This window comes from Bos mutus, unplaced genomic scaffold (assembly GCF_027580195.1).
Source record: "Bos mutus isolate GX-2022 unplaced genomic scaffold, NWIPB_WYAK_1.1 CTG1450, whole genome shotgun sequence".
Lineage (NCBI taxonomy): Eukaryota > Metazoa > Chordata > Mammalia > Artiodactyla > Bovidae > Bos > Bos mutus.
The window spans coordinates 1-9,972 of record NW_027218910.1 but is presented as its reverse complement, the minus strand read 5'-3'; the positions used below and the strand labels follow the sequence as shown (position 1 = coordinate 9,972).

The window sequence follows — 9,972 nt, the reverse complement described above, 5'->3', positions numbered from 1 at the left end:
AAAGTAACTCGAGTGAAGAAACTTTTAAGGAAAGAATGCAAATACGATTGGAGATTTTAGATAAACTCTGTTAGGAATGATTATACTTTAGAAATGTCTGTCTAAAATAATCTCTGCAGATTTGAATAACCTGAGTTTCTAGGGTTGTGCTAAACTAAGTGATGGGGCAGCTGGTCACATGGTGAGGGGTGGGGGTGGTAAAGGGGGCCGCTCTAGCCTGTGGCCTGTGTCTATGGTCGGGGCAATAGCGTCCAGCTGCCTAGGACAGACCTCGAGTGTATGGCGCTGCAGGAACCAGCTCCAGGATCTGGATAACGGGCCGACCACGCAGCTCCTGACTCGGGGCGAGGGTCCTCTGGTCTGAGAATGGCTACCTCCTGATATGAGCCAGTGGCTGAGATTGGTGTAGGTGCCTATGGGACAGTGTATAAGGCCCGTGATCCCCACAGTGGCCACTTTGTGGCCCTCAGGAGTGTAAGAGTCCCCAGTGGAGGAGGTGCTGTCGGGGGCCTGCCCATCAGCTTTGTTCGGGAGGTGGCCTTACTGCAGCGTCTGGAGGCTTTTGAGCATCCCAATGTTGTCAGGCTCATGGACGTCTGTGCAACGGCCTGAACTGACCGGGAGACCAAATTGACCCTGGTGTTTGAGCATGTGGACCAAGACCTAAGGACACATCTGGACAAGGGACCCCCACCAGGCTTGCCAGTGGAGATCACAAAGGATCTGATGCACCAGTTTCCAAGAGGCCTGGATTTCCTTCATGCCAACTGCATTGTTCACCGAGACCTGAAGCCAGAAAACATTCTGGTGACAAATGGTGGGACAGTCAAGCTGGCTGCCTTTGGCCTGGCCAGAATCCACAGCTACCAGATGGCACTTACACCTATGGTTGTTACAGTCTGGTATCGTGCTCCAGAAGTTCTTTTGCAGTCTACATATGCAACACCCGTGGACATGTGGAGCGTTGGCTGTATCTTCACAGAGATGTTTCGTCGAAAGCCTCTCTTCTGTGGAAACTCTGAAGCTGACCAGTTAGGCAAAATCTTTGACTTGATCGGACTGCCCCCAGAGGATGACTGGACCCGAGAGGTCTCTCTACCCCAAGGAGCCTTTTCCCCCAGAGGGCCCCGCCCAGTGCAGTCGGTGGTCCCTGAGCTGGAGGAATCTGGAGCACAGCTGCTGCTGGAGATGCTGACTTTTAACCCACACAAGCGAATCTCTGCCTTCCAAGCCCTGCAGCAGTCTTATCTACACAAGGCAGAAGGTGACGCAGAGTGAGCAACAGAATGGCTGGAACAGAACCAAGGCGAGAGACACCAAATTTCCCTTCCTTTGAACACTTGAGTGGAGAGCCCCACCACTGAGAAGGCAACCTCTGCCTTCACCTCTGAAGCTGTGCAGACTCCTCCTCCAACTTTTTACAGAGGATATTTTACTGCCTTAATGATATTCCCCTCCCACCCTTCTTTTTGAGGCTTATCCCGTGTCCTTACACCAAGGGATATGTCCCTTGTTCTCCCCTTCTAAATACCTTTATATTGGGATCCTTTTTTATACAGGACAAACAAAACAAACAAAATAAATAAATAAATAAACTAAGTGATGAAAGTTCGTTGAATATCTAGGTCATTTCCAAATAAAATAAGATTCTGAAACACAGATTACTGAAAACTCATTTCCTCTTACAGACAAACTAAAGAGATTTTGGACTATTAATGAATACGTTTGATGCCACCCTGAGATGTTCTCTGTAAGAAAGCAAATATTCTTTGACATTATCACTGGTATTTATGTTCATCAGTCTACAAAATGCTAATATAACGGACAGCTCATGGTTGCTTAAGGAAAGTAAGATGTGTGTTTTTAGAAAGAAAGGTATGAGGAATGTGGGCCAATCACCTTGCTTTGTCCCCCCTGGTTAATTTGTCTCAGGACCCTCCCCTTGGGTACACAGGCACACCCTGGATCTTGAAGTAAAGGCTTCTCAGAGGAGCAAAACTCATGGCCTGGACTGATCCTCTGACTTTTAACTCCAAGGCACCTTTCTGCACTTGTGTACTGTCTCCTTTATCAGACAGGGTTTTTTCCTTTATTTGTCCTTGCCATGACTGTTCCCTTGAATTAAGAGACAAACTGCCTGTTTACCCTGTTTTTGTTGGCTGTAAATTCCTCAACCGGAGCCGACCTATCTCTTATCTCAGGGCATGCAAGAGGAGGGTAGCTGACTGTAGATGTCCAACCTGCAGGCCTTCCAACTCCTACCTCAAAATTACATTTTATTAAGGAAAATGGAAAGTACTTCTGACCTACAGATGGCTGTTTCTAAATGAACAAAGTGCTTTTTTTTGTTTAAAGAGAGAGGTTTCATGGAAAGTGGACTCCAAGAAAACAGGTCCCAGAAGGCAAGGTCTTTATATGTTCTGCAACAATCTGTCATTTGACTCCTGTCAATTTTGTTGCTTGACTTTGGGTAGCATGTGATGAGCTATTTCAAAGGGATTTACTTCCCCTTGTCCCCCTCCTGTGGTAATTAGTGCTGTTAGGGGGCATAGACTCTTGTGTGTTTTATAGAAAAAATTAGGTTATTACTATTATTATTTTTTTGCTGTGCCACATGGCAGTCTGGTTCCTAGTTCCCCATTCATGATGGAATCTGTGCCCCCTACAGTGGAAGCACATGGTCCTAACTACTGGACCTCAGGGAGTTTGCCTCAAAGGTTACTTTTGCTTAAAAGGTATATTTACTTCCTGTCATGCTTATTGTGACATGTCTCTTTGTCTACATTACATCTTGTATGTTGTTATTTTACATTTCGTTCCCAAGAGAGTTGTCTCTGACTCTAGTTAACTAAGTTTTCCAATCACATTCCTTTATATTCATAACAGTATGTTAAAAATTTATTTAAAATTTATTTGTTTTTGGCTGCACTGGGTTTTTGTTGCTTCAGGGGCTTTTCTCTACTTGCAGCGAGCAAGGGCTACCCTCTAGTTACAGTGCATGGACTTCTCATTCTAGTGGATTCTCTTGTTGCAGTGCGTGGTCTCTGTGTGTTTGCGCAGAAGTTGTGACTCCCCAGCTCTAGAGCACAGAATCATCACTTGTGGCCTACAGGCTTAGTTGTTCTCAGGCATGTGGGAATTTCCCGGATCAGGGATCAAACCTGTGTGCCCTACCTGCACTAACAGGTGAATTCTTTACCTCTGAGCCACAAGGGCAGCCCCAAAGCTTGTTCCTTTACATATATCTTGGAGCCAATGAATTGGGTGAGTTTAGGTTACTGTGTAGATAGGGAGTTGATGTATTGAATGATTATTGTATAAGCAGAGAATGTTTCACTTATTTTTTGTTTTTTAAAAATGACGGTCTTTTTGTATTACACAATAGAACTGACATGAACCACTTATTAACATCATAAAATGCCTATATGTCTATCTACTGATAGATTTCTAAGAGGTATTTAGAAAAGTGTTTATTTTTTTATTTTTAAATTATTTTAGGAATTCCCTGACAGTCCAGTGGATAGGATTCAGGAGTTTCACTGCAGCGAGCCTGGATTTAATCCATGGTCAGGGAACCAAGATCTCATAAGCCACATGGTCCAGCAAATATATATATATATATATTAATAGAATTCTTTATTTTCTCAATGCAGTATTTGTTGACCAGTTACTAACTGCCATTTATTTTTTACATTATTCATTAGAATGCTTCTTTCGCATTATTTACCATTCCAATGTGTTGCCTGATTGATGCTTGTTTGCTCAGTTGCTCAGTCCTGTCTGACACTTTGTGATCTCATGAACTGTAGCCCACCAAGCTTTCCTATCCATGGAATTTTTTTCAGGCAAGAATAGTGCACTAGGTTGTAATTTCCTGCTCCAGGGGATTTTCCCACCCAGGGATTATATCCCACTGTGCCGTGTCTTCTGCACTGGCCGGCAGTTTCTTTACCACTGAGTCACCTCTATAGTCCTGTATGTTCTTTACCATTTAAATATGTATAAGTATGCATAAAGTGTGTACAATATACCATTAGTTTCTCCTCAATTATGAGACAGCAGTGTGTTTAGTACAAAGTAGGATGAGCTTTGAGGTCATGGTGGGAAAATACGTTTTCTTTGCAAACTGACATGAGTTTGCATAAAATGAATGTTTTCTGACTGTGTTTGAAACTACATTACCCTAAAGTTAATTTGAATTACATATGATCACTCTTTTTTTAAAGAGTTCTATTCCTTTAGTGTTCTATAGTTTTAAGATCATCATTGCGAAGATTCGTAATTCTGTTCAGGATGGATATGACTTTTGGTATAATATCATGTGTTTGATAAGAAATAATTTATTTATGAATTGTAACTAATAGAATACCTGTGGTTCTTTATGTCTTATAGATATGTCTCATATACATATGACCAAGAAATTACAAGCAAAAGCAAACAGTGGTAAAAGGGAAATTTTTCAAAGAGTGATGTTTGGAAGAGCTGAAAGCCTTGAAATCAAAGATTTTCGCCTCAGGAAGATCCAGGAAAATATACATGACTTTGATTGTTTGTGGACAGATGATGAAAGAAATGACAAAGGATTGTCTACATCCCATAACAAAACCTCACTGATGGAAGAGATCATCATAGTAGAAGTGATGCAGGAAATAGATCTTTTGAAAGGCACGGATCAACCTCAGGATGAATTGCAGATGGTACAATCTGAAGGGATAATTTTTGAATGTAGTCAAGTTGTGACAAACGTCAGCACCTCAGGTTTATTGTCTCAGAGAACTCGTAATGTCTGCAAAGGCTTTTCTCATAAACATGAAAATGCTGTTATGCATCCTTCAGAACTGTTACCAGACCATGAACCACAAAAGAAAAGACCTTACAAATGTAATGAGTATGACATAACCTTTCTTCAGGACTCAGAACTCACTAGACATCAAAGAATTCATACAGGAGGAAAACCATATAAATGCGATGTGTGCGACAAGGCTTTTAATCAAACCACAAAAGTTGCAATGCATTGGAGAATTTATACTGGAGAGAAACCACATAAATGTGATGTATGTGGCAAGGCCTTTAATCAAGCTGCAAAATTTGTAATTCGTTGGCGATATCATATGAGAGAGAAACCATATAAATGTGATGTATGTGGCAAGGCCTTTAGTCAAACTTCAAACCTTGCAGTTCATCAGAGAATTCATACTGGAAAGAAGCCATATAAATGCAATGTATGTGACAAGGCGTTTAGTCATACTGCAAACCTTACTATTCATTGCAGACTTCATACTGGGGAGAAACCATATAAATGTGATATATGTGGCATGGCCTTTAATGAAGCTGCAAAGCTTGCAGTTCATCAGAGATTCCATACGGGAGAGAAACCACATAAATATCATATTTGTGGCAGAGCCTTTAGTCAAACTTCAAACCTTGCAGTTCATTGGAGAATTCATACTGGAGAGAAACCATATAAATGTGATGTGTGTGGCAAGGTGTTTAGTTGTACTGGAAACCTTGCTGTTCATCAGAGAGTTCACACTAGAGAGAAACCATGTAATTATGGTATATGTGCCAAGGCTTTCAGTGTAAGTTCAAACCTTGCTGCTCATCAGAGAGTTCATACTGGAGAGAAACCATATAAATACGATATATGTGGCAAGGCTTTTAATCAGACTGCAAAACTGGGACTTCATCAGAGACTTCATACTGGAGAGAAACCATATCAATGTGATGTATGTGGCAAAGGCTTTCAGAATAAGTTCAAACCTTGCTGTTCATTGGAGTGTTCATACTGGACAGAAATCATATAAATGTGATGTGTGTGGCAAGGCCTTTAGTCAAACTACAGGCCTTGCAGTTCATCAGAGAATTCATACTGGAGAGAAACCATATAAATGTGATGTATGTGGCAAGGCCTTTAATCAAACTACAAGACTTGAACTTCGTCAGAGAATTCATACTGGAGAGAAGCCATACAAATGCAATGTATGTGACAAGGCATTTAGTCATACTGCCAACCTTACTGTTCATCAGAGACTTCATACTGGAGAGAAACCATATAAATGTGATGTATATGGCAAGGCATTTAGTCATACTGGAAAACTTGGTATTCATCAGAGAGTTCATACTGGAGAGAAACCATATAAATGAGGTATATGTGGCAGGGCTTTCAGTGTGAATGCAAACCTTGCAGTTCATCAGAGAATTCATACTGGAGAGAACCTCAGAAATATAAAAATTTTGACAAACCATTTAGGCACAGTCATCCATAACTCATCATCAGGCAGTTCAGACAGGAGAGAAATCATATAAATATGATGTATATGGTTAGTGCTTTATTTGAAATGACAAACTTAGAAACCATTGGAGAATTCATACTAGAGAGAAACATTAGAAATGTGACAGTTGTGAGAAACATTTTAGTGCAAATGTTGTTAGTGTGGCAAAGCCTTTAGTCAGTGCTCAGGCCTTATAATTCAGAGAATTCATACTGCATAGAAAAGATACAAGTGAAATGAATGTGGCAGTTTCTAGTGCATGTTCAGCATTAACTGCACATTAGGCAGTTCATACAGGAGAGAAACCACATAAATGTTATTATGTGGCAAACCCTTCAGTCACAAGGAATGACGTTGCAGATCATCGGAGACTCCATACGGCAGTGAAAACTTAGACATGTAGAGAATGTGGTAAAATATATCAACTTTTTGACCCCCAGAAAATTCAAACTGGAGGAAAACTACACAAATGTGTTAGGTGTGGAAATGCTTTGATTCTGTGTTCAGGCCTAACTCACCATCACTTAACTGTTTTTTTTTTTTTTTCCAATATCGTGATGGTTTTTGCTGTACATCAACATGAATAGGCCATAGGCGTACATATGTCCCCTCCCTCCTGAACCCACCTCTCTCACCACCGTATTCCTCCAGATTGTCCCAGAGCACTCGCTCATTCATCAAACTCCCACTGGCTCTTTTACATATGGTAATATATATGTTTCAGTGGTAATCTCTTAAATCCTGCCATCCTATTTCTTTTGTTTTTTTTTTTCAATAGTTTTCCCTTAGCGTTACTTTTTAAATCCACATGTTATGACCCAGATTTAATGTTTAATTTACATTTCCTTCCTGCCTTACACTAACAAATACATAAGTCAGTGGATTATTTTGAGACTTTTGTAACATTAAAATGCACGTAGACAATTACAGGGAACATAGTAGGTGCCCTGTAAATGTAAAGAAAGACAGTTCCTTTACAACTTGAGTTCAGTCACATAATACAGATAGAAATATTTATAAATATTGCCAAGTTGATAATTTTGGTGAAAATAAATTCTAATGTCTTCTTAAGACTTTATATTTTACAATGTGCTTTGTTGTCCACAACTGACAGATCTTTCAGAAACAGACAACAAAAAATGAGAGAAAATATATTACAGTTTTTCAACAAGAAGTAAATTGCTAATTACCGTCAAGTGATCCTATAGTAATCTGACATTCCATTACATTGAAGTACTGACTTAAGTATTATATATTATGATGTAAACAAGTTTTTCTCATATAAGTATTTTAAGCTTTGTCATCATAAGCATGGAAAAGAAATTTTTATAAAGAAGAGTGCATTTCTCATTAAAAGTTTTTTTTCTCTTTAATAATCTTTAAAATTTATTTTTGGCTATGCTAAGTCTTCATTGTGCTGGGCTCTTTCTCTTTTTGCAGCAATTGGGCTATGAATTCTCCACACAAACTTGGCTGGGGTATGGTTGGAGACTGGTGTTTTGATGCTTCTTTTGGTCAGTCCAGAGGACTCAGTCTTTTTTTTTTTTGGCTGTGCTGAGCCTCTTTTTACTGCATGTGGGCCTTCTCTAGTTGTAGCAAGGAGAAGCGACTTTCTAGTTTCTTGTGTGCAGGCTTCTCATTGCTGTGGCTATCGTTTGTTGTTGCAGAGCACAGGCTCTAGAGCACAGGCGCAGTACTTGTGTTGCACGGGCTTAGTTGCTCCGAGGCACGTGGTATCCTCCCAGACCAGGGATCAAATCCGGGTCCTATGCATTGGGAGGTGGATTATTTACCACTAGACCACCAGGGAAGTTCTACTCAGTGTCTTTTAACTGGGTGCTATGTATGTTAAAACACTGTCAAACAAAATTGGGGTCATCAATCAATAACCTGAAAACCAGGAGAGACTCCCCCCAAACTTCTCTGGACTTGCTGAAGAGGTGGATGGACCCAAGAGACCCTTCCTGAAATACCAAGGCCAGAATGTCCAAAGCACAGTATGGTGCCTGCTTTTCTCAATCCTGCTTTGCCCTCAGGGTGCACTTTCGCTGGGTCACTGCAGTGACTAATAAGCTTGATCCTTGAAGAAGTGGAATGTCGAGACATTTTTCTCCTTAGAAGTGTTAGTATGAAGTAGCCCTTTCTAAGAGTTGTGTGTTTCACATTCTAGCTTGTCATCCCTACATACAGCCAGTTCTTGTTTACTTAAACTGCTTAAATTCTAATTGCAGGAATATTCCTGGGTCCAGCCAGCACCCCACATCCAGCCCCACCCCACCAGCACCCCATCAACCCCCACCCAACCCCAACCTGGCCACCAGACCAGGCTTCAGGTCCCAGGCCTCTGAATCACTTCCGCCTCAACAGCAGGACTCCACGTACAGTTTGGTTCAGTCGCTCAGTCATGTCCGACTCTTTGTGACACCATGGACTGCAGCACGCCAGGCCTCCCTGTCTATCACCAACTCCCAGAGTTTACTCAAACTCATTGTGTCGGTGATCCCATCCAACCATCTCATCCTCTGTTGTCGGACATGCAGGACTCCAAATGTTATGTCAAAACCTTTCTTTCCATTGTGATTATCCCACAGAATTTTAAGGTTTTGTTAAAAGTGTTACAGTTACTTAAACCAATGAGCAATCAGTGGTGCAATATGAGACGTGAGGAACCCTCAAGTACTACTTAACCCTGACAAGAGACCTCTGGAACCAAACGGAGGAACAAGCAGGAAGGTGTGCCCTGCTCGCTCGGCCCTGCTCGGCCCCCTTCTGTGTTCATCTCTTCTTTCCTGCAGCCATTCAGAGGTTAGGAGGTCAGAGTATCTCCCTGTGAGCTCAACAAAGGCACTTTAGGTTAACAGTCAGGCCAAGAGGTAGGGTCCTCTGAGGCCAGCCATTATGGATGATTACAATAACCACAGCAGTGAGAAGCAAGGCAAAGAAACCGTTCCAACTTGGAATCAGAATTGGCTCTTCCCTGCAACAGTTGTGGGATCACGTTGTGTGGAACTGTTGACAAGGGTGGTCTCAGTTTTGACTGGAGGACCTGGATGTGGGCTGATGGCTAATTGTGGGTTGCCTGGAAGGGTGGGCATGCCATAGTGTTTTAGCTCAATTTACTTGGGACACAGACACTGTGACTGAGGTTTGTCTGCGTTGGTTGATTGGGAAGGTCATGATCACACCTGTGGAGGAAGGAAGGAAGTGGAACTGGGAAGAGGACTGTTACCCTGCAGTGTGTTAGAATCAAGGCCTGAGCTGAGCCCACAGGGAGGGATGGGTGCATTGGTCCTGGAGGTGGGATCCAGAAGGTTCCCCACAGCATTGACTCCATGGAGTGGATTTTGTGATGTCTTTTGGAAGGGCAAGGATCACTATGCAACCTTAAAATACTGTTGGTAAAATCCCGGAGATGATATTGTTGGTTACTTTTAGTATTCTCTGTTATTTTGGGTTGTAATGAAGAAGGTTTCTGATGGATTTGGAAGGGGAAAAAGACCTTGGAGTGTATCTTTGGAAGTTGTTGAAGTCTCACTGGGACATGTGCATCAGCATACACATTTCTTTTTATTATTAGAGTTCAGAGATGACAGTTTTTGGGCTGGCTGAGGTCACTGTGACTGATAAGAAGATGTCTTGAATCCGGTTTGCTTCTCGGGCGCCTTCATGTGTATTATTCCATCATAAATGCATGAGTTGT

The 9,972-nt window shown here is 41.6% G+C and overlaps 1 pseudogene; it reads left to right on the top strand.

Annotated features, from left to right (window-relative positions):
• The first annotated feature begins 366 nt into the window (after positions 1 to 366).
• On the top strand, positions 367 to 1,438 carry LOC102272530 (cyclin-dependent kinase 4-like; annotated as a pseudogene).
• Positions 1,439 to 9,972: the final 8,534 nt, after the last annotated feature.